General features: G+C 46.5%; 1 pseudogene; it reads right to left on the bottom strand.

Moving 5' to 3' along the window:
* Window positions 1-7,478: 7,478 nt before the first annotated feature.
* On the bottom strand, window positions 7,479-10,761 carry LOC119271285 (annotated as a pseudogene).
* Window positions 10,762-11,302: the final 541 nt, after the last annotated feature.

The following is an 11,302-nucleotide window of genomic DNA, read 5'->3' as shown; positions in this document are numbered from 1 at the left end:
ACACTTGTGTTGAGACCAAGATATTCCATTGCTACCATATGAATTTTGATCTCTAGCCTTCCCCAAGTTGCTTTCCACTCAAATCTTCTTTCCACCAAATCCATATCCTATGAGAGAGAGAGAGTTGAGTGTTGGGGAGACTATCATTTGAAGCACAAGATCAAGGAGTTCATCATCAACACACCATTTGTTACTTCTTGGAGAGTGGTGTCTCCTAGATTGGCTAGGTGTCACTTGGGAGCCTCCAACAAGATTGTGGAGTTGAACTAAGGAGTTTGTAAGGGCAAGGAGATTGCCTACTTCATGAAGATCTACTGCTAGTGAGGCAAGTCCTTCGTGGGCGATGGCCATGGTGGGATAGACAAGGTTGCTTCTTCGTGGACCCTTCGTGGGTGGAGCCCTCCGTGGACTCGCGCAACCGTTACCCTTCATGGGTTGAAGTCTTCATCAACGTGGATGTACGATAGCACCACCTATCGGAACCACGACAAAAACATCCGTGTCTCCAATTGCGTTTGAATCCTCCAAACCCTTCCCTTTACATTCTTGCAAGTTACATGCTTTACTTTCCGCTGCTCATATACTCTTTGCATGCTTGCTTGAACTGTGTTAAGATTGCTTGACTTGTCCATAGTTGCTAAAATATGCCAAGAACTAAAATTGGGAAAAGGCTAGATTTTTATTTGGTCAAGTAGTCTAATCACCCCCCCCCTCTGGACATACTTTTGATCCTACAAGTGGTATCAGAGCTTTGGTATCCATCTGCCTTGATTTTCATAGCTTTTGGAAGTCATAGCCTTGGTTTCACAACCTAGGATAGTATGGCGTCTAGCGAGGGAAATTACCACCGTAGAGGTCCTTACTTTGATGGTACTAATTTTGCTAGTTGGAAGCATAAGATGAAAATGCATATTCTTGGACATAACCCTGCCGTTTGGGCTATTGTGTGTGTTGGCTTGCAAGGTGAATTCTTTGATGGGAGAGAACCAAATCGTGAAGCTACCGTGGAAGAGTTGAAGATGCTGCAATACAATGCTCAAGCTTGTGATATCCTCTTCAACGGATTGTGCCCCGAAGAATTCAACAAAATCAGCCGTCTTGAGAATGCAAAGGAAATTTGGGATACTTTGATTGATATGCATGAAGGTACCGACTCCGTCAAGGAATCCAAGTTGGATGTGCTTCAAAGTCAACTTGACAAGTTCAAAATGAAGGATGGTGAAGGTGTCGCTGAAATATACTCTAGGCTTGCTCTTATCACAAATGAGATTGCCGGCTACCCTGATCAGGTAGGCGGACATAAGCCTTGTGTGCCCGTTGTTGTTGTTATGTGCACGGTCCCCGTGAGGGACGTTTTGGCCACGACGGTGGTCATTGTGTCTTTGGTAGACACGGGGCCACCCAGGACTAGCCCAGTTGGGAGTGGGTCGGAGTGGACGGGAGAGTGTCATGGCAGTAGATCGGTTTTGTCGGAACGCCGTTGGTCCACCCGAATGGGAGTGCGAGGCCATGGGTTCCGTGGTGTGGGTACAGTGTGCTACCTCTACAGAGTGTATTTAAATCTATCGATAGTCGCGTCCTCGGTCATGGGCAAGGGTTCGTACTAGGTCACACCGTTCGATCAACACTCACATGACATAATGACTTATAGGTGATATATTTATATGTTGATATGTTGAGCAGTACAGATTGGCAGGATGTTGATGTTGGAGACCAAGTGTTGGTCGTGGTAGTGATCGCCGGAAAGATCACCATTGAGGCCAAGTGTTGGTCATGGTTGTGATCGCCGGAATGATCACCGTTTGGTTTTGATCACAAGGTGATCGAGATGGTATACTGCTTGGCCGGTTAGCCAAGAGAGATATGGTTATGGAGATCTAAGATGGTGATTTATCAGTATTGTATTAGTTTCATACCATGCTTGGTAGTTGTTTCATCATAATGGTTGTTAATTTAATTAACCTGTTAAATGCTATGTTATTGTCTTGCCTTGATGTTTATGGTTGTTGTGAGCTTGCTAGTACATTCAATGTACTGACCTGGCATGTCATGCCAGATTGCAGGTGATGCCATGATTGCTTGAATTTTGTCGATGGATGCCGTGCGTGCGAGCTAGATCGTGTCCCAGCCAGAGTCCCTGCGGAGTGGAGTTCACCACCTTCGTCGTTGTTCTGCTGCTAGAAGTATTCCGCTGCTACGAGTTGTTTCGCTGCTAGCATAGAGCAAGTGTAGTATCGCAGGCGTAGTGTCGCCGTGCTGATGTGTTTCTTTGTAACATCATACCCTTGTATTATTATTCCTGTAATAAGAGCTAATTTGTTCTATGTCAAGCAGTGTCGTATTCCAGAGACTTCTCCTCGATCTCTGGGCTGGAATACGGGGCGTTCCGGTTTCTCTGAGTCGGGGTGCCACAGGCTTCGTATGAGAGCAGGTCTGGCTGTAGGACGCCCTAGTCAGCATGAGCGGTAGAAACCAGTAGAAATCTGTAGTATAGAGTTTGGCTTGTTTATTGCATATGGTTGCTACATTTGTTTGTTGCACAGCATGCATATAGCCTTATTATTGGCTGTTGACGATTTATTTGGTGAGTGTAGATGGCATCGGTTCGGATCCACTACAGCTCAGTCTTTGCATTCCCCGGTTTTCTTTTCTTGCTTGTTCTTCGGTGCTTGGTGTCATTTCTATCCCAGCAGAGTGATGCCAAGTGATCCTGACACTGTTGGCAAAAATGGTGCTCCGCTATCGCGTCGAATTCCTTCCTTCAGCCCCGTTTTGTCTCGGTGGTTGACATGTTTCTACCCCGGATCGTCCTTTTTCTTGTCGTGATGGCAACCCTTAATGGTCTTAGTTATCAAGAAAGGGCAATGCCAGCAGACTCGGTTTCCCCGCTATCCTTATTTCTTGGACGAGTACGGATATTTTCCGTCCGCTAGATAATAATGTGGTCACGACATTCGTGTCCTGCTACATGGTTACCAAGTACGTCCTCGCCTCCGAGCTAGTCCAGGTTGCTACCTGGCTAAGCTAGCACTTGGTGTAGCGCTGTTCACACCAATTCCTCCACACATTTATTCATCCTCGTGCACATCCTCACAGCATGCTAGATCGTAGTACCAGAGATCCCGCGATATTTGTGTGCTTAAGTAGGCATGCATATTGTGTGACTAGAAGTAATATGTGACACTGATTGTGTATGAATTGATTGTTGTTGTGTGCTTTTGTTTAGTTGAGTTCTCTTTTGCTTCTTTCTTTTGGGCCCCGGTGTTACATTATTTTTCCCCTATAAAGAGTTGCTCATCATCTGACACCGGACTCGAAGAAGTAATACGGAGTTCAAATATTTGGAAGCTCAGATAAACAGAATGGAATTCTCAGCCGACTGCAGTAAAATGGGGAATACCTGATCGTGAGGCTGATAATGAAATTTTGCATTAGTGTGCACTCCTCACAACAGTACTAATAACTCAAGTCTGTATCAGTATAAAATCCTCACAGCAGTAATGATCTAGCCAGCAGAAAGACAAGTCAGGTACAAGATCAACGGTATATTTTCAGTCAAAGGTATGGGTCATATACAAAATTTTGGCTCAGCAATGCCTGATGCTTGAAATATGTTATCATTCGAAATAAAGTCAGAATGTGATATGCTCAAGGAAGACAGTTAAACAAATTTTCTCATGTAAATATTCAGCCATAGAATATCATGGGTGTCTATGTGTGTGGATTTCAGTCTGCATATCAGTATGAAGTTTTGGATATAAGAAACTCAGTATTCTTCCACACGTTATCAGAAGAAATTTATGATGCAAGGCTCCTCAGCATGATATGTGAATAATTTCCGGTCCAAGAAATCCGGTCTTTCTCAACAAGATACCTCGGTAAAAGCTTCTGACAGACGGAAATGAATTTTTCTCAACAAGCAAAACCGAGGAGAAGCTTCTCAAGTACGGAACTCAGGCTTCTCCTACACAATACTCATGTCAAGCTTCATGTGTAAGCTATCGAGGCTTCTTCTGCATGCTACCCAAACAAAAAGCTTCGAGCAGAAGCTAATGGGCCTTCCTCGGCAAGCTACACGAATGGCTTTTCTCTGCAGATCAAGGATCAGATTTGCAATATTTTTTGTCGGAGGTACAATACAGTCAAAACATATGCCTACCGCAAGAATCAAGTGTTTGGTTGCATATGATTTTTATATATGGTGGGCATGCATCCCCAGTCTCATCAGTCACTCATACGAGATGCGGCAAGGATCCAATAGATATACCTAAGGAAAGTACAGATCCCACAACCTCACGAGTCAGGCAAAGGAAAATGTGCAGAGATACATCTCATGTAATACCATGATCGACAAGATCTGGGGATGACATAACAGATTCCCTAGTGCTGCCAATGGTCATCAAGGTCATTATTCCCGCACCAGGCAAGGTGAGATCAGGAAACCTTGTCACCCTCTTATATGATTGGACTCAACAAAGAGCTCTATACAGCTATAAGCCCCGAACATATGTCATATGTGTGCGGACTCAGGTCAGAAAACAGGCACAAAGAAATAATGCCAACCATATTGCACTAATCACGTCCCTGGTCATACGAAGAATCAAGGACAGGTGTGGTCAAGTTATTTTAGTAAGGTATCCTGACAAAGAAAATCATGACCGTTAAAAGGTGAGACTGACAACAAAGGTATGATGATTTTTGCACGACCATCAGGGTCCGGATACCCAAGTCAGTTGGAGGCCATAATTCTATATGGATCCACAAAGACATACACCTTCAGCGGCCTACTCTATTTACAAGGATTTTCATATCCCGCTAACTTGCTTGACATGATTAGTGTGGAATCTCCAAGTCTGTTCTGTCAGATCCAAGATTCCTTTACAACCTCAACAGTTTAACCTCAGCGGCAGTGATAAAACATATCACAACGTATTACCAAAGATGGGTATACCGACAAAATGAGAAAGTCAAAAGCCGAATAATCAGCTCAGACCCGGTATACTCGCTGAAGAAATCAAGTACACGGTCAGTCTGTTAGGAAAAAAGCAATTGTCCGTCAGCCCCCTGTCGGGCCAGTCTCAAGATACAAATATTTGAGGTATGACACAGCTATAACTCCATACATCATTATATATATTGCTCCATAAATCGAAGAACAGTCTCCTCCATAAATTGAAATGGGCCTCGCAGCCCAGGAATAGCTCGCATAAAGCGACGTAACCCGCAATATGAGGATAGAGGCGGGAGTGAGACTGTGCAGTTGGAGGCCGTAATACTCCAGCAAACCTCGGAGGAAGGGATGGATCGGAAATCCAACACCTCTTAACAAGAAGGGGACGAAGCATACTCGCTCTCCCTTGGACGGATTGGGGAAGCTCTCCGTTTGAGCCCCGCCCTTGAAGGACGTCATCCCTGCTCGTACGGGGACCAAGTCCGCGGGGGGAAGAAAGCCCTGTGTTTGCAGCTTCGCCAGCTGACTGTGGGATACGGAACATCTCTCCCAATCACCCTTCTTGGAGCCGTGGGGACGAGAGGAAGAGCCGGGAGCGCTAGCCATGTTGGGGTGGTTTTTCTTAGCAAGCTCTAAGGATTTTTCGCGGGGTGTGGAATGGATCTGAGATCAATTCTCTTTAAATAGGCATATTTGTGGTACGGTCGGGGTGGTATATGCAAAAATACCCTGACCTCTCGCATTCGCTCGACACGTGGAAACTGAAGTTGTTGATGCATAGAAGTCGAGGAGTACAACATTAAATGGAATGCCGAACACACTACTCGGAAGTCATCGGTGGAGGAACCCGCCTTGCAGTGCCGAAGATAATCTATGTGTCGAACACCTCGTCATTGAAGACTGGTTTGGGGGCTACTGGGAGAGTCCTGGACTAAGGGGTCCTCGGGCGTCCGACCTGTTAGCCATGGGCCGGACTGATGGGCTGTGAAGATATGAAGACCGAAGACTGCACCCGTGTCCGAATGGGACTCTCCTTGGCGTGGAAGGCAAGCTTGGCGACCGAATATGTAGATTTCTTTCTTTGTAACCGACCTTGTGTAACCCTAGATCTCCCCGGTGTCTATATAAACCAGAGGACTTAGTCCAGAGAGGAGGAGATATTTATTACCATAGCCATACAAGCTAGACCTCTAGGGTTTAGCCATTACGATCTCGAGGTAGATCAACTCTTGTAATACTCGTATTCATCAATATCAATCAAGCAGGACGTAGGGTATTACCTCCATAGAGAGGGCCCGAACCTGGGTAAACATCATGTCCCCTGTCTCCTGTTACCATTAACCTTAGACACACAGTTCGGGACCCCCTACCCGAGATCCGCCGGTTTTGACACCGACACACATCACCTGTGCGCATCTCTCGGACTGAGACCACCATCGCCTACCCAAAGCAGGAGCTCCGACCCGCCCCAGGCCCCAATCTGGTCTGCCCGAGCACGAGCCCCAGGTCCTGGACATCTCCACCGCGCGGACATCCCATGCCGGCCCGAACCCATGAGAAGAAAGGAGCCACCACCACTCGCACACCAATCACTGTCGCCAGAGCTGCCGCAACATCGCCCATCATTGGTGCACCCACCATAGCCGGAACGCGACCCCTACCAAACCACAATCGCTGTCAACCACCACTGCAGGTACGCAACAAAGGTCACCAACCCACGCTGACCGTAGCCCGCACACCCTTGTCGGAGTACAAGACTAGGCCTGACCGGAGGCCGGCAAGCACGCTATCACTAGCGACAAGCCGAGCCCCGTCACCACAACGAGCCGAGCTGTCTGTATCCCCGGAAAGGCAGATCCGAGACGCACCCGTCCCATCCCTTCCGATGACATAGTGCGCACCCCCGCAACCCGCAAACCACAACCCTTTCATGCCGCCGCCCACAAACCGCGCCACCACCGCCGGCTGCTGCCGTGGTGCCGCCACATCTCGTCCACACGTTGCGCCACCAAGCGCCGAACGAGCGAAGGAAGGCACCCCTCTGTCGCCGATGCTAGCCAAGCTTTGCCCGTCAGCGCACCAAGGCTGCAACAAGGACATGAGGGGGCAAGGATGGTGGCCTGGACCGGCGGCTAGGGTTCCGCCGCCCCCTCCGCCTCCTCTGGCGCTCGTGTGTGTGGGTGGGTGGGGGGGGGGAGCGCACCAATCAGCATCCACGCTTAAGAACTTCACAAATCCGTCGACATTCGAAGGACGAACGAAAAGAAGAGGGACGATCCATGTGATCATTGGGACGGATGACCTTGTAGCAATGCAAGCCCTGAACCGCTGACTGTCAACGAAGATTCAAGATTCAGCAAGTGTGTGGACTAACATTTAGAAAAGAAAAACACTACAGTAAGTCAGATGGAAGCAGTTGAAGCACCAAGTCGGAATCTCCTTGCATCATTCAGCCAACAAAATCACTTTCCCAGCACAGAGACCATTCGCACAGGCATAAATAAAATTCTGAAGTATGATAGCAACATACAAAAGTCAGCAGTCAGCGCACACACACACACATGTTACTACTGACTTGCAGTAGCAACCGATCAACAACAACAACACATGATTCAGGTTACCCCGGACAATGCCCAGGGATTAAACTTCCTGGCTGCTGCAGCAGCTCACAGTATCACATGCAGGGCTCAAGACACACCCTAACTTTGCTGAGTGAAATACCATCAGGTCTGTAATTCAGGCTGCTCCACCGCAGTCAGATCAACTCTCAGATGCAGCACGCCGTCAATGAAGAGGCTGTCGTCCGCAATGAACGTCGACCATGGAACTCCAAAAAGATCATCGCATCCCTCCAGCAAAGACCCGCTGAATGTGTGCCTACCGCCGTACTTGCTCAAGAATTTTCCTGACGATCTTGTCCTTGCAGCAAACTCAATATCGAAACACGACGAGCCTGAGATAGAATTTCCATATATCCCTAACCAGAGGCAAAAGCTGTACAACTCTGTCTCCTCATCCAGTACACAGTTTGCCATGAGATAGAATTTCTGACCTGCGAGATTGAACCAGTCCGACAATATAACTCCTGATGGGAAGAATCCGGAGCATTCGGCGCGCGTTAGATCCATGTAAACTATAACCTGTGGGTAAGGTCGATCAAACGCAACCGCTTTCACATGTTTGGACCCGTAAGTTCGCTCAGCAGATTGCCAATCGAGAGTTGATACATCTGCTGCAAGAGCACCTTCCATCTGGGTTGGGTAAGCTTTGTGGAGGAGGACCTCATTGATGTGCTTGGTTACTTGCTCACGGTCTATATCATCATCAGTGCATGCTAGGATCTCCTGAAGTGCGGCACATGTCATATGACTGAAGCGTACCAGCGGAAGCAAACGGCTGCTCAAGATCTCGCGTCTTTCCTCCGGTTCCAGGTATCGCGCACGGGCCCACTCAAGCAAGAAGTTATATACCGCATCTTCAGATGCTACTTGTATGTCAGTGCTCGAAAAGATCGCCTCGATTCCAGAAAGAGAGATGTTCATCACTTCTTCAAACCTGAAATGGGACAAACCATGCCATGAGTACACTTCATGCACATTACAATGGCCAATGCCTACATTTTTCTCCAAAATGAAAAATAAAAATTGCTCCATCAAATGGGGATCACTCACTTGTCTAAAATCTTGTATTCCTCAGCAAGGAATTCCCTGGCTGCACCTACCACACTCTGAGCTTCAGCAGCCATTGAAAGGGAGCATGGATGGTCAAGCTATAGCAGTGCAGATTCTGTGGTCATAGGCAGGCTTCTGAGCAGCTGACTGCAGTACCGCATGCAAGAAAGAACCTCAAATTTGTCGGCAGCCATTAAGATGTCGAGCAGAAGAGTGGGCTCAATTGTTGTCAACTTTCCACTGTACATGAAGCTTAAAAGCTCCATAAAGGCCTTTTCCTCTGTTCCAAGTAGAATGAAAACAGAAAAATCATAAGAGAACAGTTCAACAAATAAGCAAAAAAAAGGACACTCTTTTTGTACCCTAAATAATTTTCGAAGTTGACTACTGACTTACAGTATTGACAAACGCTCCATGGGAGATTAACTTTTTTTCCAATCACAGAAAAATTATATGTATACTACTAGAGAAAACATACGAGTTGGGAGGAATCCAAGCGATCTCAATCATTCAATACAATCAGATCCAATGGCTGATAATTGCATATGAAAACATAAACTTAAGAGAGAGTTCCCTACTTAGGAGTGAGTTAATTAATCCACGATTTTCCCACATCGATGACTAAAAGAGACGACACATATCAGTGGATATTTAGATAGTGCATGGTACATGCAATATATACAGTGTGCATGCTGAATTACCAGTAAATTTAAGTGCAGAGACTATAAAAAATAATCTTTTATTTACCATAAATACTCTTATGACAAGAAATAGTAGCACAACCACAGTAGCAAATAAGAATAAAATATAAGAGGAAGAATGTTACAGTTAAGCTATCACATTACCTGAATCAGCAATCCTGATTCTTGGATGCGTCTGATCAGATTCATTCATGCCATTTGAGAAAAGCTAAGAAACATGAAGCTTATCAGAAACTTGAACTGATCATACAAATGTATTTCACATGGTTATAAAATTACCTTTAGAAAGAAGCGACTTCTTGCAGCAAGAATCGCTGAATTGATATGAAGGGTCTTTACTGTTAAAATTGGTGTACTTGCCATGGTTGAGAAACAGTCTATCTGTCCATTATCAGCTGCAAAATACCAAGATCAGTGAAATACAAGACAACTAGGAGAAGTAAAAGGTAAGCAATTAAACCATTGGACATATTTTTCTTCTGTGAAAATACTTGAAACACTCTGTTCAATGGTGCAGATTCATTTAATCACTCTTCAGTTATGTCGTAAATGGTAAAAATAATATCAGAAAAATTGAACGGCAATTTAGCTGCAGCAAGCAACCTAAACATGCTTGTAGCTCAGTGAGGAAAGAGATCATAGATGTTATCCCAAGGATCCTACTGGAATTTCATATAACTTCGTCAGATAACTATTTGTCACAAGCCGAACTTAGGCAATGCCTTTTGTAAAGGTTCACTGCAATCTTGACCAGGAATTGTAACATGAATACTAGGATTTCAAAACCTACAATTCCTTAAAGGACATCAAGTAGTAGAACTTTAGGTGTCAGCTGGAATAGCATCTTTTCAAGTTTTCTGAGTCGCATGGTTCGCATCCATTGTCCAGTGGCTAGTCTCAGTTGCAGTGGATTGATTGTATTCTGCTGTTGCAGGGACAGGGGATAGATGTGTTTGAACACCACAGCTAAATCCAAATATTAAATATTTGTTGTATCAATCATCATCAACCATGCCCTCCCGTCGATCGCAGGCACAGCGGCGGCAGCGGCCTTCGCCGCCAGCACGCTGGGAACCACTGGGTATGGCATGGGACATCGTTGCGGCTCAGCCAGTCTTCTAGCGGCAGGGGGCTCAGCTCCCCCCGGCGGTGCCTGCTCGTCGAGCCCCCACCAGCGCGCCGTCGGCCGGGCGCTGGCGAGGCCACCAAGGTGGCCGCGCTCCAGACCATGTGCGTTCTCCTCCGACACCCGCCGGTGCCGCGTTGGAGGAGGAGTCCCCCATGCGCCCGTGGATCCAGGAAATCGCAGGGCCCGTGGATCCGACACCGCCCGCATCGACGACCTTCGCGACGTCCTGGACCGTAAGAGAGGAACCAACGCTTTCGAGGGGGGCACCGGCAGGTGGTGCCCGGTGGATCTTTCCACCAGGAACGACCTCGAGGACTGCCGGGAAGTTAAGACCCTCGTCAACACTAGGCGTCGCGCCCACCTGGAAGAGATAATTGCATCTATAGTCCTCGTACTTGCTGGGCATGATCAACTTAGTCTTGGAATTTGCGTATTGCTTCAATACGGTCCCGGTATATAAAAATACATGATCAATACGGTCCCTAGGGTTGAAACGTCAGTTTGGCTCTACACACCGCATACGTATCTCTTATTTCTGTAGTGAAGGCCACGTCTGTATGCGGCCCATATGTCAGTGGGCTGAGTGGGCCGAGAAGTAAAATGAAAAAAAGGCAAAGGGGGATTCGAACCCACTAGCTGTGCCCAACCACTACCCAAGCCGGCCACCAGACCAAGTGTGTGTTCTTGTTTGGCATGGGGATGCACCATATATTACAAGCATATCACTGTTTCTTTAAAAAGTTATACGTGAATTTTAAAGTATTCATGAGTTTTTATTTTAAAAAAAGTTCATCGATTCACAAAATGTTCATGATTATAAAGTAAAACGTTGTGTCTACAACAAATGTAT

The sequence above is a fragment of the Triticum dicoccoides genome, chromosome 3A (genome assembly GCF_002162155.2).
Source record: "Triticum dicoccoides isolate Atlit2015 ecotype Zavitan chromosome 3A, WEW_v2.0, whole genome shotgun sequence".
In the NCBI taxonomy this organism is placed as follows: Eukaryota; Viridiplantae; Streptophyta; class Magnoliopsida; order Poales; family Poaceae; genus Triticum; species Triticum dicoccoides.
Note: the sequence above shows the minus strand (reverse complement) of the source record. Positions and strands in the feature narration are given on the sequence as shown.